We start from the raw sequence: 27082 nt of genomic DNA, 5'->3' as shown, positions 1-27082 counted from the left end.
AGTCAGTAATGAAGTCTGTACAAGGTCTGCTGACATTTGGTCTGCTTTCAAGAGCTCTGAGTGACAGGTACTGTAAACATCCTACACTCTCAGCTGTGGAAACTAAGAAAGCTGGGAGAAGGCTGTTTACTCTCCCTGCCTTGGAAATCATCTAGAGGGAGAGGATGGGACGTTGTGAGCTCTGTGTTCATTGTATTTCTGACAGCCTGTACTTCTTATTTTATGTTTGGTGTCAGTAAACAAATAATAGCATTATATCATGCCGTCAGGCTCTTGCATTCTGACTGAGGCTTGAACTCATCATAATGATAAAAAAGGGCCTTTCGTACAATGTACTTACCTGCAGTCCTGGCTTGAGGGAAACGTAAAGGATAGCAGTAACACACAACAAGACCTTCAACCTTAAATAATCCTTAAATACTGGGTAAAACAGACCTATTTTGCTGTTTGTTCACAGGTTAGTGTGCGTGTTTTCAGTTTCACACATCAGTGGTGTATTTTGTTAAAGTCCTCCTTAAATGTTTGGGTCTTGTGTTCATTCAGTTTATGTTTTCCTACCTGGAGGGACTAGAAACAGATGTCTGAAGGCAAAAAAAGAGTTCTAGGGGACTTCAAGATTCAGTTCTTATTTGAAGAAATTGAGATATCAACCCCAATTAGCTTGTTTTTGAATAAACTGAATTAAAGATGCTGGAGTATTTAGCTTGGGTTTTATACTAGCTCTTCTGTGCCACTTGCCATCCAGGTTGAATTATGCTTTGTACTTTTCTTGGCAATCTTTCTTCCTTCTCTTGTTTCTTTCCCATTTCCCATTAATTAAGAAGAGCTTCTCATTTTAGAAGTAGAATAATTTTCTTTCATTTTAAATCTAAAATCATACTGGCATGGTCTAAACGCTTGTAAAATGTACTTTTATGGCTATTCTTAAGCAGTGGTGTTGGCAGAAATATTATTATTCATGCACTTTATTTTTTACAATTTATTGGAGGGGGGCATCTTTTGTCCTTTCAAAGTAGTTTTTCATAGTGCAGTTAAGTTCCAAGATAACCTTTTGTGCTCTGCCATCATATTTAGCAAAGCTATTTAAACAAAAAGCTCTGACAGAAGAGATGTCCTAAAGATTTTAAATAATTGGATTTGGGTAGTGATGGAAGTAGAAAGAGAACAGCAGAATGGTAGATCTTGTAAGGTTTTGAGACAGTACTTCTACAGAGTGGTCAAGAAAAAAGGGGGGGAAAAAGCCCATGTTTTGAAGCAGTAATTGTTCAGGAAAAGGAAATGGAGGGAAAGAAAGTCCTGGGGTCCAGTAAAGTGCTATAGACAGGGTTTAAGATGATGAGATAGTGTCTGGCTGTACATGAACAAACACCAGTTCCTCAGGTTTATAACGTTTTGACTCTCAGTGTGTATAGTGATACTGGAAGTGAGGTTAGTCTTATAGAAAGATGATTTTATGGAGAAATGAGCTGTTCAGACTGGTGAAACGATAGAGGGTAGTATTTCCTAACACACGTGGTTCCCTTGGCAGAGAGAGATCTCCAAGAGTGGTGGAGCACAGAATTATATCCTCCATCCTAAGATAATTCTGATTATAGGCTGTGCTGTTGAGAACAGACAGTTCCTTGACAGGAGGCATCAGCTTTAATATGTGTTTTACTGTCTTTTTTTATTTTTAATTTAGATTTGCTTTAGGCTAGGAACTGCTGTTTTCTGTCAAATGCTATGTTTAGCATCAGCTATTTGTTGTCTAATGGTGAAATTCCATCTTTGATTTTTATCTGTATAAGTTGGGTCTGTCGATGCTCTTCTCAGACATTTTTTTTTTCCTTGGCCATTCTTTCCTGTGGTTTCACTTGTGCTGGTATTAATGTTTGTTTAAACAGTGAGCTTAGTTCAGTGGCTTGACTCAGCTGAAAATTAAACAAGCAAACCAACTTTTATCTGGACCAGATGAGTGATAGCTTACTGCACTACCATGGTGCTGCGGCCAAAATGCTAATACCTTCAAACATTCCCACCTTTCTAAAGGGCTAGAAAAGATTTTGCTGTAAATAGGACCATCAAATCCTAATGCAATAAGAGAGTGAAAATACAGGATTTCGTATGTTTCTGTATTTGGCAGTAGATTGTTCTGTTGTTGCTGTTTTTCAGCACTGTGCTGGCAATTGCTTTCATAAACTCAGATTAAATTATCGCGATTAAAACTTTTGATTCCTTGACGGCTATTTATGCTTCTGTGTCTTTGAAAGATTTGTTTATAAAGCATAATAAATTGTGTTGGTAATGAAGAGCTACCAGTGATTTTACTGCCTCCATATCTTTCATTTTAAAGGTATCCTTGGATATGTTTGCACCAGACAAAGCATTGTGTAAATTGCATTCTTTCTAGATCATGTTTTGGTCTTTTTCCATAAGCATCGCTTGCCAAGCCAAAGCTAAGCATTCTTTTCTCGTGCAAAACTCAGATCTCAAAGAGTATAAGATCCTTTCCAATCAACCAGATATAGAGCTTTCCTACTGTGGGAGAACATACATGGCTCTTCCAAAACTCTGTTGTCAGTAATGAGTTTTGGATCGGGTCCTTAGAGAGGTAACCTGGAGAGCTACCACAGCAAATTGTCTGTGGGAAATCTGTGATTGGAGGCATGGGCCTTTTGCTGGTCTTTTTTTTTTCTTAATGAGCGTTATGCCAAGATGCAAAAGTGACATGTGCTATGTGGTTCTTGGCACTGCTCAGGATGGTATCGTTCTTGGATGCTAAGCTCAACACGTCCCTTGGATTGATTGACTTTTGAATGAGGAAGAAGAGATGTTACTTATTACCCTGTTTCCTTACTGATAAATACTAAAGTTTAGAGGGTGAAAATTACAATACCCACATTTAATAAACCTTTTAGTGTATATATTTTTTTCTAGGTTACGTTTTTGATTATGTAGTCCCTAGAAGTAGTTGCCTAACATTCAGTTTTGGTAGTGTAGGGAGTGACTGTGGGAAGAAAGTGCTTGGGAGTCCCTGAGCAAAGCTGTCTTTTGCTTAAAGATTGCAGCCCGACCTCGGGTTTTACAAGTGAAATATTAGAAAAACATTGTATTAGAAGTTTCAAAGAGCCGCCGGTGGGAGAAAAGGGAGGTGAAGGAGAAAGAGAGGAAGAGATGTGGGTTACTTGTCATACAGAGGGGAGGGGACGGGCAGGGGGGGGAGTAATAACCTGCTCGTTTTCAGTGCAAACGATTTCTTGATAATACAGCAAAAGAGCAACGATTGTGCTTGATACTTATACAAAAACTGAGCATTTATTTTATGCAGTAAATCTGACTGACAAGGATTCTAATTCAGTGTGTGAGAATTGAAAGGTCTGTGACAAGCTATTGTACTTTGAAGACCTCTATTCTAAAATCAAAGAAAAAAAAATTGCTTTGAATGAAAGGATGGAAGAATAAGGCTTTATGTGGCCTTCAGTTATAACTGCCCCTGAAATTAGTGGATTCTAGACTTGAATATTCTCTGTGCTGTGATGGAGTTAAACACGTAGAAGCAACTCTCCGTATACTAAAAGTAAACAGGTGTAACATCTATAATCTTTGTTACAGGTAATAGCATTCCTATTAAAACTTAAGACATCAACTTAGTTAACTTTAACACAGAACAAACACCTTGGCTTCAGTTCATGCTTTCTTCAAACTTAGGTTTTCCCTTTTGTACACCTTCCTGGACACTTTTTACCTCTTAAAAAGCACTTTACTGAACAGAATGCTGAAGTTTCTTTTATTCTTGTGTGAAACTTTGCTTCTTGTCAGCTCTGGGCTCTATCCAAGGCCCACTCAGCTACAGTGAGGCTTTTGTTCCCTTATTTTGCTTTGGTTGTGTGGGTGTTAGTGTGAATTGAATGGAAATAAGCTTTTGTAGCAATTGCTTCATGTAATGAGCGCAGTTAAACTAATCACTGCAGTCTGTGGCTATGAAGTGTCTCAGAAGAGAAGCTTAGGGCTTGCTTCTTTTATATAGTGTGTTATGATGGCCAATTGCATCTTATTCTCTCCCTCTTGGATAGTTAAATAGGATGAGGCTGCTGGCACGTTGCTCCCCCCACTTGCTGACACCCCAGGCATACTCTTAGGTAGGGTTCAGGCCACCCCACTGCACTGTTGAGGTCAGCAGGGCTAAATCAGCACCGTCACCAACTGAAGGCATCTGGGCTTTGTGGTATTTGAGGCCTTCTTTGAGGTGTTTCTCAGCATCCTAAAGCTCCACTGAAAAAATGCTTTGGAAACAAATTGGCACCAGTGGGGCGGTGGTATTGATGTAAACAAATGGAATAACCTGAGGATCTGCAAAATCCCTGTTCTTTAGATGCCTCTGCGTAACCATAAACTCCATGAATAGTTGAGCTTTGTGCGACTTGTCCAGCTTGCAGGTGTTTTTGGTGAGGATGTTGAGAGGCCATAATCTCATGCTTAGTTGATGCGGTACAGGTGAAATGCACACAGCGATAGATTTTCCTTCTCTTTAGTGCTTTCCACACTCACTTCTTTGACATTAATGGAGCTTCTAATTAAGGTCTCGCAGCTTCAATTCATGCAATTGATGAAATGCTCCAATATGCTCTATGTGCAGATTGCGTAGAAGGGCAGATCAAATCTAAATGGAAACAGAGAAGGTTTTATCACCTTGGGGTAATTGCATGTAGCGTGCAGCTGTTGAAATTAGATGTGACAAAAGCGGTTGTCTCTGTTGTCACTCAGAGCAGCTGCGGGTCACAGGGCACAGGTCTGTGAAATCAGGGGTGACCAGTCCTGTCTGCTCCTTGACAAACAGCCTGAACTGTGTGCTCACAGTAGTGCTTGCTGTGTTTCAGTCCAGAAGCCTGTCAAGCTGACTTCTAGGGACCCTGGCCCTTCTGGTTCCCATGATAGTGCCCCCTGCTCCCAGAAAAGGGCTCTCCTTTTGCTCAGCTCTTGCTTTACTGTTTAAACATCAGCCTTATTTTGTGATAGTTCTTGCTCAAGTTTGCACGCTATCTAAAAGTCTTAGCAAGCATCCAAACCAGGGATACTTGGTGGGAGTTGAACCCTGTTGCTGATGGGAATCTCTTTTCTGCTCTTCCAGTGGCAAGCTTTATTCTGACAGTGTATCCTTACCTGTGGTTTACCCTATGCTTGTCCTTCCTGCACAGCCGACTACCTGTTAGTCTAAATGCTCCTCAGTGAGACTGTTGCTCTCCAGCTCAGAGCCAGTTAGAGCTGTGGGAACTGGCTGCAGCCTGGGCCTGTATTGCGGTAGGAAGGGAGCACAGCTAAACTCTGAGGACAAAAGAAAATGAATTGAAAGTATGTCGTGAGGTTTTTCTGTGAGCTGCTGAGCTCTTCCAAGTGGGGGAGGTAAAAGGATTAAAAGTGAAGAATATTAAAGACAAATTGAAGCTGATGTTTGAACTACCAGTCCAGGAAACTCCAGATACAAACTGAATGGAAAGTTTTCCACTGAAGTCCACAAAGAATTTTTAAAGACAAATCTGAATGGAGAACAGCAAGGATTCATATCTTTGTGTACCGGAATGGAGTAATTAATGGCAGGAAAAGGAACTTCAGGTTCTTGGAAGTTAAAGAAAAGCAGTGGTCCAGCTCAGAGCCTGGGGCTGAGTAGATTTAAAGCCTTTGAGGGGCAAATCTAATGGTTTGGGTACATGCAATAGACACATTTGTGGAAATGCTGACATGGGAGATGAAGTGTATTAGTGAGGGCTTGAAAATAGGTATACCTGCATTTGGGCTCTTTGAGCCACATTTTCAGGCTGGAACAATGTCTGAAAATCCCTCAGACATATTGCTTGCACTTCAGGTTGCAGTCTGTCACTTAGCTTTAAAAGAGTCACACATTACGTGCTCTGAGGTTTACAGAGAGCAAAATCCTGGTAGGACAGGTGTTAGGGCTGGATTATGTGTCCTTGAAGTGCTCCCTGCTTGCTGCATCCCTTCCTGAACTTCTAAGGAACTCCACGAGTCTGGATCCATTTCATTATAGATTCACCTGAAAGGTGAACGTGTGTGGCCATTCCCAGCAGGGTGAGGTCATCTGCCTTAGTGTTCTAGGGTGGATTTTAATATCTGAATTTGGATCGAGACATCAAAAGAGATGTGCAGGGAAAGAGAGCTTCATTTTACTTCAAACAGGAACATGGACTTGTTTGTTAATTGTCTTCTAGGACTTAACCTATATATGACCTCGTTCTGGGCAACGTACTCAAATAGAACAGGAGTTTTCAAAAAGCCATTTGATATTTGGATTTTTTTTATTGTATTTTAAATTTACAACCAGTTGTAATAGTAACATGCAGGTTTTAGGCGTGTACACGTACTTGACGTGTGATTGAAAATAAAACCCTTTCTGTGGAAATATTCTCTACTTGAATGAACAGTTGAGTACTGCGGTTGGATCCAGACTGGGATTTGTCCATGGACAGTGGAGGTGAATCTGCAGCACAGGCTCAGGAACTCAGGTGGGACATGGAAGGTTGAAGTGTATGACTCTGTTCTGCCTGCTTCCACAAGGAAAGCAGTTCTTGAGATCTTGACATCTTTTAACAAATGGTGGTTGGGGGGGAAAGAACGACTTGTATGTGCTGCCCATCCCCTCTAACTTCCCTTATTCTTGTATTCTGACAGACTTCACTCCGTTGCTTGTTCATGGATGAGACAATAGTGTTATACTTGGAAGACCTTGACATACAGCCTCCTTGAAAGTGTACTTTCCAAACTAAATTATCTTAGTCTCGCATTTCTGAAGTAGAAGCATCCAGTTATGCTTGGGATACTATCTTAGTAAGAATTAGTAAGACCAAAAGGGAAGAGAAAAGGAAAATACGACTGATAATAACGTGTATTAGTAAAATAAGTGATGCACAATGCAATTGCTGACTGATGCCCTGAGCAATGTCTGCCTCCCCTGGCCAGCTCCTCTCTCCATGGTGCCGCAAGGTAGGGAAAATATCCCTTTAGGCGGATTAGGTCAGCTCTCCTGCCTGTTCCCTCCCAGCTCCTTGTGCCCTGTTGGCAATACCATTTCAGGCAGCAAGAGCCAAGGAACTAAATGGCGCAAAAGAATAGCGTGAAGGAGTTGGATGACAGTGGCAGACAGTGCTAGAAACAGGCCTGAGGAAAGACTGACCTGAAACAATCTGAGAATGGCTTGAGTAGAGAGAAAGCTTGGGAAATGAAAGCATTCTCCCACAGGAAAAGCAGGAGGAGCTTGTGGAGGTGATTTGCAGCTCCCTCAGTGAGCAGTCCCTACAGTGCCTGTGCAAAAGGACTTCAGTGCTGTTGCTGTTCTGGTATAGCAGAAGTTTGCTTTTCTATTTGGGCGCTCTGTCCAGGGAAAGCAATCTAAGATCCAGAGTATTAAAAGAAATCAAATGTTTTCCTCAGTTTTCTGCAGGACCTTTTGGGGAGGGGGGAGAGGAAACACTTGTGGTATGGCACCCCGTGCCACCCCTTTTGCCTGCCCCATGGCCATGCGTCAGTGCAGGACATGTCCTTTGGCTCCAATGCAGTACGCTGCCTCCAGGTAAAACTGAAAATAATTGGAGATAGTGATACAGTAGTAACAGCTAAATCTTTTCACAGTCTCAAGCACAGGTTAGGTGGAGAATGGCTTGAGATCAGCCCTGAGGAGCAGGATTTGGGAGTGTCAGATGATGAAAGATTCAACGTGAGCTGGCAGTGTGCACTTGCAGCCCAGAAGGTCAACTGTATGCTGGGTTGCATCAAGAGAAGTGAGACCAGCAGGTTGAGGGAGGGGATTCTGTGCCTCTACTCTGCTCTCATGAGGCCCCACCTGAAGTGCTGCGTCCAGTTCTGGGGACCCCAGCAAAAGAAGGACATGGAGTTGTTGGAGCAGGTTCATCACAAAGATGATCAGAGGGCTGCAGTACCTCCCTATGATAACAGGCTGAGAGCTGGGGCTGTTCAGTCTGGAGAAGAGAAGGCTCCAGGGAGACCTTATAGCAGCCTTCCAGTACCTGAAGGGGTCTACAGGAAAGCAGGGAAGGGACATAAGGGCAGGTAGTGACAGAATGAGGGGAAATGGTTTTAGGCTGAAAGAAGGCAGATTGAGACTAGATATCAGGAAGAAATACTTACTGTAAGGATGGTCAGATGTTGGAACAAGTTGCCATGTTTTCTAATTCAGGACCACGTTGCTGGAAAAGCAGAAGTGATTTTTTCTGCTTTAGATCAATATGAATGCTGCATTCTGCTTAATCTCCCTGTTTGTTTAGGATTCAGGCAGTCTGAAATGCTTTTGTAGCTAGCTAGTCCATGAAGTACAGCACATTTGGCCTATTTTTGGAGGGGGTTTTTTTTGAGGCAGAGATGTTTAAATCAGTTGCATAATGGACAGGGCTTCTTTTGTAAAATCTTCCTCGTGTGCCAGCATCTGGTTACTGCAATCTCACTGCTAATCAGCCTGTAGGCTTTAAAACTTAACTTTTTCCTTTCCCTTTCCCTTTCCTCCCATCACGTTCCCTGTTTTTGGAGGTGAGGCCTTCAAACCTGGTGGTAGCACAAAGCTGCTGTTTGCTTTTTAAAGCACTCTGGCCCCAAGCAGTGCAGCTGACAGGGGGCTGCTCTGTTTGCATCTTGCATTTTGCTGGCACTTTTCAAGTTATTTTTGTCACCCTCTGAATACCCTCTTTGCCCCACTGTATTCTAGATGGCATGTTAGAAGAGCTGCTCCAAAGGACAAGATGATAAAGTCAGACCATCTTAGATGGCTTTCTGTGGAAGACACTGGGACCCCACATCATTCCTTCGGTACAGGAAAGGGAAACCATCTATTTGAAGAACGCTGCAGAGCATTTTCAATGCTAGAGCTTTGGGGAGAAGTCCATTTCACATTTTCATTTTGATTACATTTAGAATTGTTCATTTTTCTGTCAAAATTGGTCTGTTTAGGCGATGAATTCGATATGCTGAGGAGATGCGGATCGTTTCTCATTCTGTGAACCTTACAATGAAGGGTCAGGAGGAGGCAAGGCTTGGTAGCTGGCAGTACAGGGAAGCCCTGGTTTGTCTGGCACTGCAGTATTCCATCCATCTGCCCAGGATTTCTGTCTGTGTTCAGCTCAGTTAAGCAACGTGACTGTGTTGATTTCTGTCTGCAGCAGAGGGGATTGCACTGGGCAGGTATTCTGTATTGTGCAGTGCTGCTGGTTTGGTGTGTTTTTTCAGTTGCTCTTTCAGAAGCTCTGAGCTCTTGCTCAAGATAAACAACCAGGCTGTGCTGTTGAGTACTGTGCTTGGAGCCTTCAGACCCGAATGGAGTCACTCTGAGGAACAAGTTTGCTCTGTGGACAGACTCCTTCCTTCTTTGAGTAATAGGATGGGTAGAAAACGCGTTCAGAGGAGGGCTACGAAGCTGGTGAGGGGTCTGGAGCACGGGCCTTATGAGGAGCGGCTGAGGGAGCTGGGATTGTTCAGCCTGGAGAAGAGGAGGCTCAGGGGAGACCTTATAGCTCTCTATAACTTCCTGAAGGGAGGTTGTGGTGAGCTGGGGGTCAGGCTGAACATTAGGAAGTATTACTTCTCCGAGAGGGTAGTCAGGCATTGGAATGCACTGCCCAGGGAGGTGGTAGAGTCACCGACCATGGGAGTGTTCAAGAAACATTTGGATGTTGCGTTGAGGAATATGGTTTACCTGGGAAGTATTGGTGATGGTTGGACTAGATGATCTTCTAGGTCTTTTCCAACCTGAAAAATTCTGTGATTCTGTAGAGAGACAGATTAACGTTGCACTATACTAAAGCAACCGTAGGAACAACCAAATGTGTGTCCACAGCTCAGGAAAACATGGAATTTCAAATAAAGCCACTGCATTGACCCAGGCACAGATTGTCAGTCATTGCTACCGGGGTATTCATATTAAGCAATGAGGAACCTGGTGTGATTGCTGTTGGAAAAGACTTGCAAAGCGCATCAGTTCCTCCAGAATCCAAATCCCCTTCCCAAGGGGAGCTGTGGGCATTTGGATCCTCGCAGAGAAGTCCCTGAGGCCCTAAATCAGCAAAATACTTTTAAGCATGTCCTTAAACGCTTTGTTGACGAAAGGGAGACGTGAACTCTTAATTATCGGTGCTGAATAATAATCTGAGATGTTACTTGAGTATCTTTTCAAACACTTACACTCAAGCTCTGCCCCAAAAGGCTGAGCCCAAGAAGCCAATGCTTTACCCTCTGGCTGCGTTTGCCTTCTGTGAATGTACTCACTAACCTTCAAGTAAATGGGGCTGTTATCTGTCTCTCTGTAGGAATTTTGCCTGTCCTGAGTGCTTACCAGCTTAGAAGAATAGACATTATGCCTTATTCATCTTTAATGGGAGCACTGTCCATCTTATCCAAATACCGCCGAGTGGGGGATTACTAAATCATCTGAAGGAGAAATGAAGAATGAAGCTAGAAGGAGAACTGGCTTTCCCTTTCACACGCTCACATCTGTAGCATAAGCGTTGGTGGATGCCTCAGCCCTACGGCACAGCTGGCACTTTGGAGCCCTTCAGGGGAGGCACAGAAAGAAAGAAAAGAAACACCCCCGTTCCCCCACCAAAGGAGCAAAGTGATTGCAGCTGTGCTCGAGAAGGGTTGTGTCAGCACAACGTTCATAGCCCTGCTCAGAAAGTTGGTGTCAGCAGCCATGAAAGCTGGCCTGTCAGCATTTCTGTTGTATTTCATACTCAAGATGCATGTTACTGAACAATTACACCGAAGGCAGAGAATATTCCTTGGTAACACAGCTTGGAAGTAGCGTCTTCCTGTGGGAACAATTCAGACCTTGTACTGCAGAAACCTGTGTGGTTTGGATGCAAGGCCTCACTGCAAGCTGTGTGGGGTGCCAAGGCCATAGTGCCTCAGCCCAGCTGGGAGCCTCAGCCCATGTGATTAGTCGGGTCCTGGTAATTCTAACGAGCTTCTGATCGTGCCAAAAGAACACAATCAGAGCGAAGGAAGCTGCGTGACGCTTGGGTTTTGGGCCTCCAAAGCTTGGAGGATATTTGTAACTCTGGCTTTGTCCACTGGTCTCAGTGTGTCATTGTGGTGTAACCACTTTAAAGGGCAGGACAGATAACTGGATGGAGTTTGAATATGCACTGACCTTCCGCTTTGATATAATTTCATTGCTCCCTCGAAGCCACTGTTTACCTGCTTTGCCTGTCTCTGAAAAACAAGGAGCTTTTTTCTCCTCGTCTGAAGGCTGCAACTCAGAACAAATATTTTATTGAATAATGTAGCTAGAGAAATGGAGCTGGGCTTTAATTTTACTATTATTGTTATTTTAATTGAATGAGACCTCCTTGTCCCTCTTGTGAATTGGCAACGACTTGGCACACGATCTTCCCCTCTGCTTACTGGGAAGCTGAAATTCATTAAGAAGAAAGCAAAAAAAAAACCCAAAAAACCCCAAAAAAAGCCAACAAAAACCAAAAATCTCAAACCATCAAAACAAGCAAAAAGTCATGCTCAGTGCAGTTAAGGAAGCAGGAGAAAAGGAGCATAAAATCCCCAGGCACTCGCTGTTGATTTGATCTCTATCTGTGTACGGGAGCCTGACTAATTAATTGCATGTGGCTCCAAGCCTGTTTTCTGAATCTCTTGCAGACCTCTGGATGCTGTGACTGCAATGATCCCAGTCAGCACAGAAACTGTTACCGTGCTGAGACGTGCCTTACCATGTGTGTTGGTTGGTACCAACCTGCTGCCCACCTCCCAGCGTAGAGCTGCACAGAGCAGCAGGCTGTGTGAGGCTCTCCCTCCTTAACAGCCCTTGGTGGTGCTCCAATGGGTGTGAGGTGGCAAGAGCAGTATGAGGAGTGCTGCGTTCTGCTGGGTCACTGGTGCTGGGCAGAAACTTCAGCCCTAGTGGGATGTGAGGCCTCAACATTACTTTTTAACATATGTACATCTAGGAAACAAAGAACCGCTGCTACCAGTGATAACCACAAAGTCTGTACCAAGCAGCAGACAAAGCCACATTTAAAGCAGCATCTCTGTAAGAGCTAACATTGATTTAACAAAGTGATGCCAGAGGGAACAGGTTAGAAGAAATGTTTCCACAAAGTGGCAGTTGGTTTCTTCTCACTTTTCCCCCCCTATCCCCTCCCTTCCCTCCTCTTTTCCTTAAATCTTCCTATTACCTTTTTCATCCTCAGTTCATACTTAAACCCTTCCAACCTTTCTGAGAGTCAGGAGAATGGTTCTGAGAGTCGGGCGTCTCTCAGAAAAGGTCAGACAACCCAAGTGCACTGTATTCTGGTCTTCCCATGGGCCTTCCAGTTGTATGGCGTTGTCAAAGCAAACATGAATTCTGTCTGTCAGAAGCAAACTTTAAAGCTTGGTGATATGTCTATAGCTTAAGGTACTTCTACTTTTTTATGTGTACAGGTTTTATTTCTCTCCATTAAACTTTTCCTTCATGAAGCTGATGGTTTTTCTACACGTTTCAATGAGAATTGCACCAGGCTTCTCACTGCCTTTTACAGGACAGCATTGATCTGCTTTGGAGGGAGCTGGATGGATGGCTTTGTCTAACTGGAGGAGCTTATCCTTTTTGTTCACAGTTCATTTCAGGGTATCTTTCAGTATAACTGATCTATACATGCTAATTGTGGGTGGGGAAGGTGGTAGGGGACTCCCTCAGTCTTGCAGTCGATGTATAGGCAATGCATATTGCTCTTGCTAGGGTTAATAACAGAACTGATTTTTGTTGTGTTGCTCTTCTGAGAGAGTGACTCGACTATTAATTTTTAGTCATACACGCAGGCAGAATCCTGTTCATCTCATAAAATACAAATAAATGCTCTGAGGGCTAACTGCGGGAGCTTCTGGATAAGCTAGAGCTTAACTCCATCCTTGTCCTTGTCCTCCCTCAAGTTATCTGGAAGCCAAGATGTCTTCTCTGCTGGTGTCATTGAAGCGGGCTAAAACGGAGGACGGAAGCTCCCAAGAGCTTCTAATTCTGTGGTCTTCCGACAGCTCAAATGATTCTGGTGACTCATAAGGAGACACAAAGGCCACCTTTTCCTCTGACTGTGAAAACCAGATGGCAAAACCCAACAAATTAGGCCTGAAAGAACTGAAAAAAAAACCCAAAACCTCTCTTTAGTTGCCTGGGAGGGAGGAAAGGCAGGGATCAATGGAGTCACCACAAAGCAGTCACAAAGTTTCCTTTGTGTCCTGTCATCCGTAGTGTCTTCAAAAACTCTTCTTCCTGAGACAGAGCTTGAACTGGTTCTTTTTCATCCTCAGCCCTCTGCACTATTACAACTAAACCCCAGTGGAAATATTCCTTTTCCTTTCATTACTTTTTGTGCGAATGTTTATACGGTTATCTTGCTGTTTCCTTTAATTCGTGTCTCTTTAGACCAAATAAATTTAGTTCTTGTCATCTTACTTTCATAGTTGTATTTTCAAGTAATAAAGCAACGTTAAATATAGTTGGAAACAGACAACGTAACGCACCTGAGATGTCTCAATAATTCAGGCTTTTGGAGACAATAGTGTCCCTTTTACTAAGACCAGCAGTACAGTGTTATGAGTAAGTCCCTTGTCAGGAGTATGTGAGTAATTGAAACAATAACTGTCTTTTAACATCATCTACGTGTGTGTGGTGTAAAAGCCCCATTTTTCTGAGGTTTTATGTAAATTCTCCATCCTGTTTCAACTTTGTAATTACAGCGAGAACTCGGATATTTAATTTTTAACCACTGAATTAATTTTTCCTTTTTCTTGTTTAAGCGCCGTGCAGTAGATTGGAAACCCTTGTGACATCTGACAAGGGACTTCACGGTGCCTGATGGAACGTGTTGCACGCTCCCTCACATCCTGCTCTGGCAACAGTAACTCCATTCATCCTCCAGCAAGTGGGGCTGGGAGGAAGTCCAGGTTTACGGCTCTTTTCCTGGGGGAACTGGAAGGTTCAGGAAATGCTGGGATTTGGAGGTTCTTAACTCCTAAAGCATTTGCTTGAATTTCTCGTGACTAAAAAATTCAATATGCCACACGTACTGCAAAGTCATTGCCTTGTAGCATATACAGGCCTTCTGTTAGCTTCTCTTCAGAGATGCTCTTGAAATTAAAAGACCTGATGAGCACTGGAGGATTATCGCCAATTCCTCTGTGAAGATCTTGACTGCCACTGGCTAAAACCTGCAAGTCAACTTCAGGCAGCGTTACTGAGATGATTACACTGACACTGACTGACATTGCCAATGGTTTGACCAGCGATTTGAGCTTTGCAAACTCACGCTCTTGGCTCTGAGCGCTGGATGTTTTAAAGCAGGCTCATAATGTGTGATAGAAAGTTACCTTTTCCAGGTGACTCTCTAGACACTTTTTGCCTATATACTTAGTTTAAATTTACTAAGCAAGTAAGCAATAAAGTAAGGTCCATAGGGGTAGATAAAACCAGAGTTGCTTGGATTTACTGCCAAGAGATGCATGATGAGTGTGATTAAGAGGCACTTTATGCTGACTTCCTAATAACTCTCTGCTAAAATATGTACTTCAGACAGTTCTGTCAGCTTTATTGTTACTTTCTAATTTGGGTCTAAAGATTTTTTATCAGATGTGATTTTTCCCTTTAGGGATTATAGGATGCATAAATTTTTGAAGATGAGAGAGTTCCTGTGATTCATTCCTGGGCTCCAGTGGTTAAGATGAAGCTCCTTAGCAGCGTCGGTAGGAAGTGTTGTTTTTTTTTACTCACTCTGAATTCTTTTCTTGAATCTTCAGATCTTCAGGGTTTTTTTTCCTTCGTATTATTTATCATATAGAAAAAGAAATCCTTTATGTTTGAGATCAGGGGGCTGTATCCCAGTGTGAATAAAGGCAGTGTTATTCTTTACACTATTGGAAAGAAATGGAGCTGAATTCACGTAATTTTGCTTGTATTACAACTGAGTTCAGACCGTGATTGTGCTGAAAGCACATTAAAACTGAAGTCATCCTTGGAAACCTACTGCCCCAAAACTAAATGTATTCATGTTGTCTTCATTTTCATGATGAAAATTATTTCAGCCTTATATCTTTAAATAAATATTAAAACTGTATCCATCTTAGCCATGAGTCAAATGTGTTTTGGACTTGACTCACTTGCCCAGAATAAGTGTTGCTGCTTTTGGCCTGTCTGGATTCTTGCTTTGGTCCAGGAGGGCACCGGTGACTCATCACTCCAGTGTCACACCAGCCAGACCTGCACAGATATAACTACACCAGACCACACCTCTAATGCCTAGGAGGACCTTGCAGAAGAAAAAAAGTAGAAAACTAAACTTAGCCATTTCTTGGAAACAGCAGGGTGAAAACTTATAGAATGCTTTATTTTCTTGTAAAGTATTTTGACTTTCTTGTAGCAGCCCCACAGAGGCAACCTGAATCTACGGGCTCAGTTCAGATCCATAAGTACAGATGTCCAGTTGTTTACTAGTAATCCTGCCTGATCTCCTGTGTCCTATCTGCTAACCATGTAAACACATTCTGGTTGCATAAAGGCCTGTCCTTTGTCAAGATGAATCTGTCTATAGTCTCTTTTGTCTGTACCTGGGCTCTGGGGGAAGATCACCCACTCAGCCATCAGACAGAAGCAGTTCGGTGTTCAGTGATAGCAAAGATGTCCTCATGCAATTCTCCTGGCTCCCAGATACAACAAGTCTGAAAGGAAAAGAGTCTCACAGAAATGTTTTGTCCTGCCTGATAGCCCTGTCTGGACATCTGGGATATTTCAGAGAGTCGCAGTGGCATTAGAAGCTACTTCACCTTCAATCCGGAGTCAGAGAAGAGGACTCAACCCTGAGTTACTCGATAGCCTTTACTCTCCTCTTGTCATTTTGAAGAACAGGTTTGTGGAGACAAGCTGGTAGCAGTCAATTTTCCTTCAGGAAACCATATCTGGTAAGGGATGGGAATCATTTAATCTAACTAGCTAATTCTTAGCTAGTTTACAATGGGAATCTAGATTCCTAGCTTAGAATTATAAGCATTTTGAAATGGGTTTTGTGATGAGGAGCTGCCTGGGATGAGTGAGGTGACGCTACCTGCTTCTTACTTGTGACTGAAGAAGAAACCTAGGTGACTAATTCGAACTGCAGCCTCAGAGGGTACATCTACTCAGGCTGTCAAGGAAACCATAATGAGCCTGCAAGAGAACACAAGGGCACAGCCAGGTGTGGCTTTAGTACACTTCCACTGAAAATGGGGACGCAGCTTTGCTGCTGTATTCAGGTCCAAAGACGTGCCTTGGGGCTTGCTGTGGCTAAGCTGCTGGCTGTAGGACATACAGCACTAGGAAAACAGTATAGCAGGTAAACTCCACTGCAACACTCACCATATGGACTGGGCTATAGATCACCGAACTATCCCATCTTGTTTCAAGAACACCCATTAATTAGCCCAGTGGCTGTGTAGAACCATTTTATGAAGTTCAATGTGGATTTGCTTAAATATTTACTGTTTTTCTCAGGTTTTGTTTTGTTTTGGTGGGACTTGCCAAGTTCCGCGTTCCTGATGCACATTAGGAGTATTTACGATCATTACCCTTAAGGCTGATATGACCTTTTCTGGGAGAGTTGTGCTAAGCCTGCAACAGACATGCTTCCCTCTTGTGTCTCTTTAGAGATCCTCAGGTCAAACTCATGACACCCATTTCCAGTTTGTGGCAATAGAAGTTCCCCAGGGAAAGTCCCAGGGCATTGGCCCTGAGCTGTGAAACCAAACACACAGCACTGCTTCCTCTGAGAACATGACGAGCTTCATAGTTGTGCGATGGTCTACAAGCCAACTCATTTTTCTACTCCCTTTGTCTTCACCTCATCCTATGATAGCTATATATATATGTGTAGACATATACACATACATACATACTGTAATTGGGAACGTGGGTGGGCTATGCTCCTCGTTGTATTTTAGGAAGCTAAAATTAGGCTTGTGGTGTTAAAACTGTATGCAGTGCCCAGAGCTGTGGTTCAGCTTTGCTTTCTCACCGTTCCCTCAGTAACCATAGCTACTGCATCTTCATTACTGCGAGCTTATTTCTCTGAGGTTCCTTCTTTTAGAATTACTGTTGTAATTTCCTACAAATACCAGCAGAAAGCTCCCACAATGAGCACCCCATCTCTTCCTCTGGCCTCAATCCATTTCCTGGCCTAACCGCTCCATCCATAAATAAAACCTGCCCCCAGTTTGTTCTGTGCTTGGTTTCCCACCAAACAAAATCGGTCAGTCACCAATTTACCTGTACTCCTTTTGGTTGATGAGAGCACCTGGTGCCACCTGTGTCTAATCTAAAGAAAATAACTAGTGCTCCTGGCTCCTGCTGGGTATGGCGATGCTCAGCAGTAAAGCTTAAAAGATTGATTACCCTGAATCATTTTCACCAGCTACCAGAACTGCTAGTACCTTCTAAATATATATACCTGCAGTGCCTCTCTTCATAAAAAGTATGCAAGGATTTCAGGCCTTTGGCTAGCAGGGGAGCATAAATCATCATGGACACTGTGATGCTCATGATTTGTATTCTTGTAGCACCTATTCCATAGTTCTGAACAGCTACAAAATAAAAGGCATTCCCTTGCCCCAGATGATGGATAATCTTGGCACAGAAGAAGGAAAATAGCAGATGGATATGGATGCATGGGGGAATACAGGCCGTCTGGGTCGGGATGATGCCAGCCTTAGCAACTGTCTAACAGCAGTTGAATTTTTGAGGCTTTATGACTGGATCACTTCAAAGGAGAGATACAACATCAAGATGACTGTTATCGTGCTATCATAAAAGAAAAGGGGGAACACTTTGTAACGTTTCTAATAAGTATGGAAAGTCATTCCTTTTCTGTGTTTACGCTGTGGACTTCTACGTGAATAACTCACAATAACTCACATTACTTGTCACAATCCAAACCAATGCACTGCCATAAAAACAAAAGCTAGACAGCAATGCTTTATTACTATTATTATTAATTTTGATATGGAACCTGACTGTCAAAAATGCTCCCATTTCAGTGAGTGTAGAGAGCCTCAGCTAAACAGCCATCAGCTGTCTGTTCTGCAGTGAGTCCAATCGTTCTTAGGCTCCCTGAGCTGTGTTGGTTGGATTGTCCTTGATTATAACAGAGCTTGTTGGTTAAATTTCCCACTGACTGTCTTGGAGCTTGAAGACACAGCCTAAATTTCCAACCTGTTCCATCCTGTTGCCCTCTTTTAGGTGGTCTGCCCAAATGTATCTGCCACATGAGATGTCTCCAGCTTGGCCATGATGCTTTTTAGATGTAGGTTTACTGTAAGACTAGTATCATATCTTGCTATGCTGGACATTTCTGATTCCACTGAATACCTCAGACATCCCCAGACATCAGAGTTTGGGTGACTAATTAAATTGTCCTTGTCCTCTAATGCTTAAGAAGCCTGCTCAGAGCATGCCAACATGATGTACGTCTTCATGTTGGTAACCTCAAGAGCTGGTGTATGAGCAGTGGCTAAAGGATGACTTGGTAGCTATCTCTTTCCTAGTGCTGGAGGAATGCTCAGCCTAGTTCTGTGCAGAGGTAGCATCCCACTAGGGACAAGGAATTTGATGTGGGAGTGAAAGAAAGCTAGTAGGCAGAGATCCTACACAGCATGTTCTCAGTTAAATGCTTTAGGTTGCCATGGCTTTTACTACAATATGCTGTCAGTGCTGTATTCTTATTTTGAACGTCTTGTCATGCATGTCACATGAACTGATCGCTGTCTCTGCACTTCGTACCAATGACTCAGCTCAGCAGGGAACAGATACTGCAGGAGCTACCTGTCAGGTAACAGCAATGTGGCATCACTGGCACAGGGGTGCAGTGGGCTTTCTGTAGACTGGATGCCAGCTTTTCCCCTGACACCAGGCAAAACCACGAGCTGCCAGACACTGTGGTTTGTGCCCTCATGACAGGGCTGTGGTGTTGATATGCCTTTCACTTGCTGTAGTATTGCATAGACCAGGTGATGGCACCTCACAGATCTATGCCAATGTCTAACAGGCACACAAGGTCAACCTTAGGGCCAGGAAACTAAGAGATCCATGCTTTGGTCCTGTATATTGTGCGTACAGCCCTCTGAGGTGAAATGACACCATTTTCTCTGTGTTACCAACCTCATCCACCCTTCTTCACTCTCTATGCTTGTTTCCCAAGTTATTTATTTTGTTGCATTTTGCATTTAGTTTTGTGGTTAAACAATGATGCTGGACTTATGCATGCTGACTTGTGCCAGTGATAACACGAGCTGATCCCAAGTGAGTTACTTAAGGTCATGGACATCGCTTGCTTTCTATGGTTTTGTACACAGGGCTGTACAGTGAGTCCTTGATTAGGACAAGCAATTTGCTTTAATACAAGAAAAAAAAGACTTTTATTTGCAAGGAGAGCAAGACTGATGCTGCTGTTATGAAAAGCAGGCATGAGGAATGATGTACATTTTTGTTCACGTCTAAACTGCATGATTTTGTCTATATTTTTACATTGATAAGCTTTGCTGGCCTTGTCCATTCTCAGAGGAGATAGATGCTTGCAGTAAAAGAATTCTTGGTTATTTCAGCATACACCTCTTTTGCAAATGAAAGGAAGTGTTAGAGAATGAAGAAGCAGCACTGCATCAGTGTATGAAACTGCATCACATGCAGAGACATCCACAGAGGACCAGAACTGTCTGTGTTGGTTTGTTGCCACACAGAGAAGCTGCAATTATATTAATCTATTCTTTTACTGATGTGGAAATAGGAATGCTTTTTGACCAAAGATTACAAAGATTGCTTTGAAATGTCGGTTTTTAAAGGATACTCTTAAAGGATACTTTTAAAGGATGAAGCAAAGGCAGCACTCTTACACTACGCCATATTTGGTGCTTCTTCTAAATGACCACTTGGAGTGATGGCTCCAAGGTGTAGCAAATGGGTTGGGACGAAGTTGAGCTTCTTCACGATGGATCCGTGTAGGGTGTTGTGTCTGGGATTTGTAGCTGAAACAGTGTTAGCACACCAATGGGCTGCTGCTAAGCAGTGCTTGCACAGCATCAGAGCTTTCTCTTTTTCCCACTCAGCCCCCACAGGAAGTGAGTGGGCAGGAGAGTGGGAGGGCAACACAGCAGGCCCAAATGGACCAAAGTGATACGCCACACTGTAAAGCATCATGCTCAGCAAGAAAAGCTGAGGTGGGAGAAGAAGGGGTGGGTCAGTGTTCAGAGACTAACATTGATCTGCCTATCCAATCTCCTGTGTTCCACTTCCATTATTCTCTTCCTTTACTTATTAAATTCCTTTATCTGAACCCACAGGCTCTGACACTTTTGTGGTCCTTTTTGGTGCCTAGCATGGGGCTAGAAAGTTCAAGATAAGGAGGGATTTGATTGAATGGCACCTCCTCCTTCTCCTCTGGGATGGAAGTTGCCATCTTGCACAATGACTCTTTAAGCTCTTGGGCATCCCTGCACAACAAGGGCTGTCATACTAGTGTGGGCCACAAATAAGACTTTGTCGTTCCTTAAGGGTAATCAGCTAGCAGGGGATATGGAACAGGAATCTGCTTCGAGGCAGCTTGGCTGACAAAGTGAGAAGGACAATCTGGACCCTGTCTGGGTCCAGCTGGGATGGAGCTGATAGCAGCCTATGTGGTGCAGTGCTCTGTGTCTAAAGCAGTGCTGTTAGCACACCAAAACCACACAGCAGCAGGTATGCCAGCGCAGTCTGACAACAAAGTGCCATCTGATCTCCAGAGAACTATCATCTCCAAACAACTGAACTAAAACCAATGGAAATTCAGGACCATCTTTAAGCATAGGTCAGTGTGTTCCATGCTCCTGGTGGGGTCCTGTTTAGTGATACTTTTCTTGTTCCATCCGGTAATTTACAGATTTAACCTGAAGATTTCTCTTTTGCATCGGGACTCAACATCGGGAATCAACAGGGCCAAGTGTCGGGTCCTGCATTTTGGTCATAACAACCCCAGGCAACCCTACAGGCTTGGGAAGGTGTGGCTGGAAAGCTCCCAGACGGAAAGGGACCTTGGTGTGCTGATGGACAGTCGGCTGAATATGAGCCAGCAGTGTGCCCAGGTGGCCAAGAGGGCCAATGGCATCCTGGCTTGTATCAGGAATGATGTGGTGAGCAGGACTAGGGAAGTCATCCTGCCCCTGTACTCAGCATTGGTGAGGCCTCACCTCGAGTACTGTGTCCAGTTTTGGGCACCTCAGCACAAGAAGGACATGGAGGTACTGGAGCAGGTCCAGAGAAGGGCAACGAGGCTTGTTAAGGGCTTGGAGAATCAGCCCTATGAGGAGAGACTAAGGAAGCTGGGGCTGTTTAGTCTGAGGAAGAGGAGACTGAGGGGAGACCTTATTGCTGTCTTCCAGTACCTGAAAGGTTCTTACAGTGAGAGTGGGGCAGGTCTCTTCTCACTACTGACTTGTGACAGGACGAGGGGAAATGGCCTCAAGTTGCGCCAGGGCAAGTTTAGGTTGGATATTAGAAAGAACTTCTTTACAGAAAGGGTGGTTAGGTACTGGAATAGGCTCCCCAAGGAGGTGGTTGAATCGCCATCCCTGGATGTGTTTAAGAGCCGTTTGGATGTGGTGCTCAGGGATATGATTTAGCAGAGGTTTGTTGTTGTGGTGTTGTTTCGTGGTTGTTTTTTTTTAAAAGATAGGCTACCGGTTAGGCTGCGGTTGGACTTGATGATCTTCAAGGTCTTTTCCAACCTGAGTAATTCTATGATTCTATGACTCCAGTAGTGGTGGTAGTACTCTATTATCAGGTGTGTAATATAACTTCTTACTGGAGAAACTGGTGCACTTGGGTCACTAGTGCTAGAAATAGTCTTCATGCTTTGTTTTGCAGTTTGTGCTGTTCTTTTGCAGCCATATAAACCTGTAGGTAATAACATCATAGTTAGCTTACAATAATTTATGTTTGGACGAAGCCCTGAAGCTGTACTGCTATAAACAAGATCCCGCAGTTAGCTGTATTTTGAATTTACTAGCCATCTCGGACAGATATACTAACTCTGGAAGCCTGGAAGAATAATCAGTAATCAGCAAGTACTTTACATTCTCAATTAATTCACTACTGCAGGTCCTGTGAAGGGCTTGTTTCTGCCTATGTTTAAAGGATGCTTCTTTTTTTAACTATGGTAAAAGTAGTATAGAGTCCATCTGGCAGCAACTCATTTCATTCAGTTTTAAGTCTACTTGCTTAGCCATCTTGTTTTCCTAAACATCTCCAGTGGTTAAAGAAGCAAGGACCTTTTCTTGGCCCTTTTTTACTTCTTCACTTTATCTACTATTAGAAGATAGTGAGAACTGACAGCAGACCTGTAGAGCAAAACATTCAGTGCTGAGGACCTGGCCCTTACAGTATGAACATTGTAGAGATCTTTTTCTTCTTGAGACTAGCCCTAGTCTACTCCTATGGACTGAATGCCCACCGCCCCTGCAGTGCATTATGTGCACTCTTGTACTTTATCTTCCAGGTTGTTTAATCAAAAAAAATTAAGTCAATGTGCTTTGAGATTGTGTGAATCTTAATGTGAACCAAAGCCCAGTAGGTGGAAGGACTGGGAGGTCAGTGGTAAAAGCACTGATCCAGGCTAACACACTAATAGAGATGCACTCCCGAAGAAAGAGACACCTCTTCAGGCCTAAGTATAAATGTTTATGTTAGGATGAAGTGAATCATGACCTAATAGTTCCAGTTTCTCTCCAGGGAACTCTGAGCAAGTAGTTAGAGGCACACACGCATGTCTGATGTTGCAGGGGGAGCCACATCTTTCTGTATCTGACACAGATGACAGAGATGTACTCGAGGATTCCTTTTGAGTTTCTATTTTGTTATGCTTTTTGCTGTTGGTTGGTTGTCGTTTTTTTAGTCAAATTGAATCACTTCTCATTTGCCATCATTTCCATACCCAGTATGCTAATCATGATTTCTTTCTCAAGTTTTATTCATCTCCTGATGTTTTCTTCCTGGCTCAAAACGTCTCACAGACACATCAACCATCAGTAGCTTTCACCTCCCCCCCCCCCCCCATCTGAGCGCCAACCTCATTAAATCTCAGGACGGCATAAAGGAATACTGATGCTGGAAGAAGGTTTAAATCATATATTGGTGGATAGCTGATGGCACTGAGGGCCTGTAGTCTATGAACATACCGAATTATCAAGCTCCTTAAAGAAGTAATGAACACTGCTCACACTATCCATCTGCAACTAGCATTCCTTTGTAATGCAGATGAAAGAGCACACCAAAGCTATGACACTGGAGCTGTGTCTGCTCAAAGAAAACAGTTCTGAGGATGATTTCTCCTACTCTACATTTTTAGTCCTAAAGCAATGCTGTGGGATTTGTTCTTGGTTGGTTGGTTGGTTTGCATTTGGCACGCTCTCAGAACCACAAATTATTTTGCAGCTGAAGGCTTGTGTTACAGGGTGACACGTTTGATGGAAATTCAATGCAAATAGTAATCATTCTCATCAGGAGCAGAAACAGGAGATCCCTCGCATTTCTAGCAACTGCAGACACCTGCATGAGAGTGAACTGCGTGAGTGTGAACCGCTCGTGTCAAGCCAGCTCCCTGAGAAAACATCCAGCACAATGGATGCTTTTTACAACCAACGAACTCAAAATTACTGCTTTCGTATGGAAACCTTTATTCCATTTTCATACTGTTTCCTTTGAAGAACTTACTAATGCATGCAAACATGTAGCATGTTCTTTTAACCTGCGTTCGTTGCAGTGTTTACATTATCTCCTGATCTTAACCTGTAGCTTCCCATTACAAAGCAGCATTACCATAAAACACCACAAACCAAAAAGTGCCATCATTTTAACGTTCTGCAAGTGTGCTACAAGTAAACTGTACTGTACTGAACTCCCTCAAAATACTCGATGCCTTTTGAGCACACTACCACCAACATATGGCTGGCCTACTTTGCTACATGCAGAAGGACAATGATGTGCTTATTGACTCATCTCTTTATTCTGAACAGTGGGAACTCCGTTGGATGCCACTGGTCCTTTCAGCCCAGCCAAACCCTGATTCAAAAGAAAATGATGTCTTTCCCAAGCACATCAGAGGCTGCCTGTACTGTTCAGAGGCTGCAAGGTGGGTTCGGGCTGTACTATGGGATGCTACAAAGCTAAGCGAGCTAATATTGGAACATTGCACACACTGTATTCAGATGATTTCAGTTACTGCACCAGACTCCTAAAGTGAATATTCCTTAGGATTACTTGTTAAGGCATAACTTCGCTTGTCCGTATCAGAATAGTTTTCTATCCTTTGTTCACTCTTCAGTGTCACCTGCAGCAGTATTACAGCTCTTTAACTTGCCACCTTGCATGCTCCGTTCAGGTGACAAGAACACTTAATGCATGGGTGGCACTGAGCAGATAAAGGGCTGGAGGGCTTTTACAGGCTCTACTAAAGTGCTTTTTTCAGACTAGAAGTGCACAATACCATGGTGATAAGGCTGTCCTGTGCTGATCTAAGGAAGCCTGTGATAAGGAATATAATAGGAGCAATAAGTAAGATGAAAAAAAAAGAATCTTTCGTTCCAGAAACTGTGTATCTGTGTATACCAGCTGCTTACAGATTTTTCTCTGAAGCTCATGTTTGCAAAGTGTTGCATGCTTCAGCCCCATCTTAAATGGTTTCACACCACAAACTGTGGGCCATTTATTGCTCATCATTCCAAAGCCATTGAACTCTTCATCTATGCAGTCTGCTCCCTCCAGCCTTCCCAATGAGGATAAACAAGAAATTGGCAGGGATGGGAGAAGGGGACATCCAAGAGACACTGAGAGCACGTCAAAGAGTGCCAGGAAGGGCCAACACAAAAAACAGCCCTGCCACGTCCGCATGTCAGTATTGCTGGGCTGCACTTGCAGTGGACACCCCTGCTTTAAGTGGACAAAAAGTCAAGCCCTTTAACTCAAGCAGAGTGGGATTTATTATTGCCTCCTTGTGATGGGTAGGGAACAGGCTGTAGGTGATGAAATAACAAACGCTGTAGTGATGTATCAGCAACGTATGCCACCATCACTTCCTTCTACTGTTCCACAATTATCTATCATTTATGGAGCACAAGACTGGTTATTCATTTAATGACCACAGAGAAGGCAACTTTCTTGATAGTCTACTTATTAAAATCAATGAAGCTCTAAGTGCAGCTCGAAGTGATTCAGCCAACCAGCCAGGCACATACAGACATAGTTCACTTCAGGTAGGCCCATCACATCCTTTGAGATGCTCTAGAGCAGCCAAGACATCTGCATGGAGCTCACAAGTACACCAGTGACCTGTGGAACTCTGGAGCTCTTTCTGCAGCAGCACTTGGATAAAGCAAGCAATCTCCAAGGGCACTTGGATGCTCACGTCTGGCCATGCAAACCACTCTCCTGGTGTTTCTCTCAAGAGTTCCTTTCTAGGCTGTACAGCCAAATATAATGGCTTTCCTACTGCAGTTCAGGAGCCCTGCTGCAGGAAAGCTGAGTGCTGGCCCAGGTGGCTGGCTTCAGTCCATCATGGGGGTTGTGGAGGACCCTAACTATAAATTAGAGGTCGGTGCTGAGCAGCTTATGCAGACCTTGTTGTAACCTACAGATGGGTTAATTCCTGTCAAGAAACTGGCTGCACTCTCATGAGGTGTTTAAAAAAGCAGTAAGTGATGTCATAGCAGCCTGCAGTTCTAAAGATCTTCTGTCTTTCTTTGAAGATGGCTGGGATAAGAACTTCTCTCACCTGTCCTGTGTAGAAGTCAGAGTATTTGATTGAAAAGTCTTCCTGGCTTTAGCACTTAATAATCTTCTTTTGTACTGGAGTAATTGGGTGAACTGCAGCACCAGAAGTTCACTGCTTTCTTAATGTGACCACCACTTCCGACTGTGAGATGACTGAAACCATTGTTTTTATTATTATTAAGGACTGTTTTGCAGAGATCTGTTTAAACTCTCACACACCAGCCAGGTAAGGTGCTAAAAAAAAGTTGTTGTGAATTCTGGCTACCTCTCATTCCGAATTGGAGCCAGCAATAAACTGCATCTGTGAAAGAAGATATTGTTCATGGGAAAAAACGTACAAGCCTGGCAAAGCACAGATCTGCCCCACCACATCCAAAGCTTACTGCCATCTCAAAGACTCCAACCCACATCCCACTGGGCAGCTGAGGCACAGCTGCGAATAACTGACAACACAAATAGGAAATGACTCATTCAGGGAAGGAGACCTTTCCTTCTCATTCAGCTGCATGACAGTGCAGCCAGGTCCCAAACCAGGTGCCCCATCTCTTCCCAACTAGAGGTTCTTGCTGGATGTTAACCTCCATAAGAGCTGTTCAATCCTCTTTTTCCTCAGCAGACTCACCCAGAAACTAGCCATTGTCCAATGGTGAGATAAAGGATGAGAACTGATTGCATGAGAGTTGACTACAGCTAGAACGCGAATAATTTAAATGAGTATTTGAAGGTGTTGGGTGGGTGTTTGTTTTGTTTTGCTTTTGTTTTTTTGGGGCGCCATACCAACAATGACTTGATTCAGTTTCTAACTTGAGACTTCTTTTAGCCCATTTTCTGATAGAACTCCTTTGTGGCAGTGACTAATGCCTTACAACATATCTGGCTGGCTAACAAAATATGTACTACCCTGGTGACCCAGACTTCAGCCAGCCTCACTTCTGTCACCTCCTTGCATGGACTACAAGCAATATGGTCTCCTCAGCTATCAACTCTTAATAAACTCCAAAAATAACTTCACAGCAGTTCAGGAAACTCCATCACATCGCTTCAATTACTTGGATTACCAAGAGCAACTCAAAGCAATCCTCTGCTCTTTGCATTGTCCAATGATGACGCCAAGTCAATTAATTTGACTCCCAGTTCTTACCAGTATCCTGAGTTCCAGGTCATTAAAAAATCCTTGTAAAACTCTGTGATGGGTTGGCAAATCAAAGCTGACAGTTTTGCTCTTCAGGTATAACTGAGCTTTCTATAATAAGGTGCAATTACTTGTACAAGAGAGAGCTTTCT

General features: G+C 43.3%; 1 long non-coding RNA gene across 1 annotated transcript in view; it reads left to right on the top strand.

The window, feature by feature from the left end:
• Positions 1-11435, top strand: part of LOC140250115 (uncharacterized) — a 45357-nt gene extending 33922 nt beyond the window's left edge. The window contains exon 4 of the long non-coding RNA XR_011903109.1: positions 10302-11435. This is a non-coding gene — a long non-coding RNA (uncharacterized lncRNA). The remainder of the gene's footprint in view (positions 1-10301) is intronic.
• Positions 11436-27082: the final 15647 nt, after the last annotated feature.

Source organism: Excalfactoria chinensis, chromosome 3, assembly GCF_039878825.1.
Source record: "Excalfactoria chinensis isolate bCotChi1 chromosome 3, bCotChi1.hap2, whole genome shotgun sequence".
Taxonomy (NCBI): domain Eukaryota; kingdom Metazoa; phylum Chordata; class Aves; order Galliformes; family Phasianidae; genus Excalfactoria; species Excalfactoria chinensis.
The sequence above is the reverse complement of the archived record's forward strand: the minus strand, read 5'-3'. Positions and strand labels throughout refer to the sequence as shown.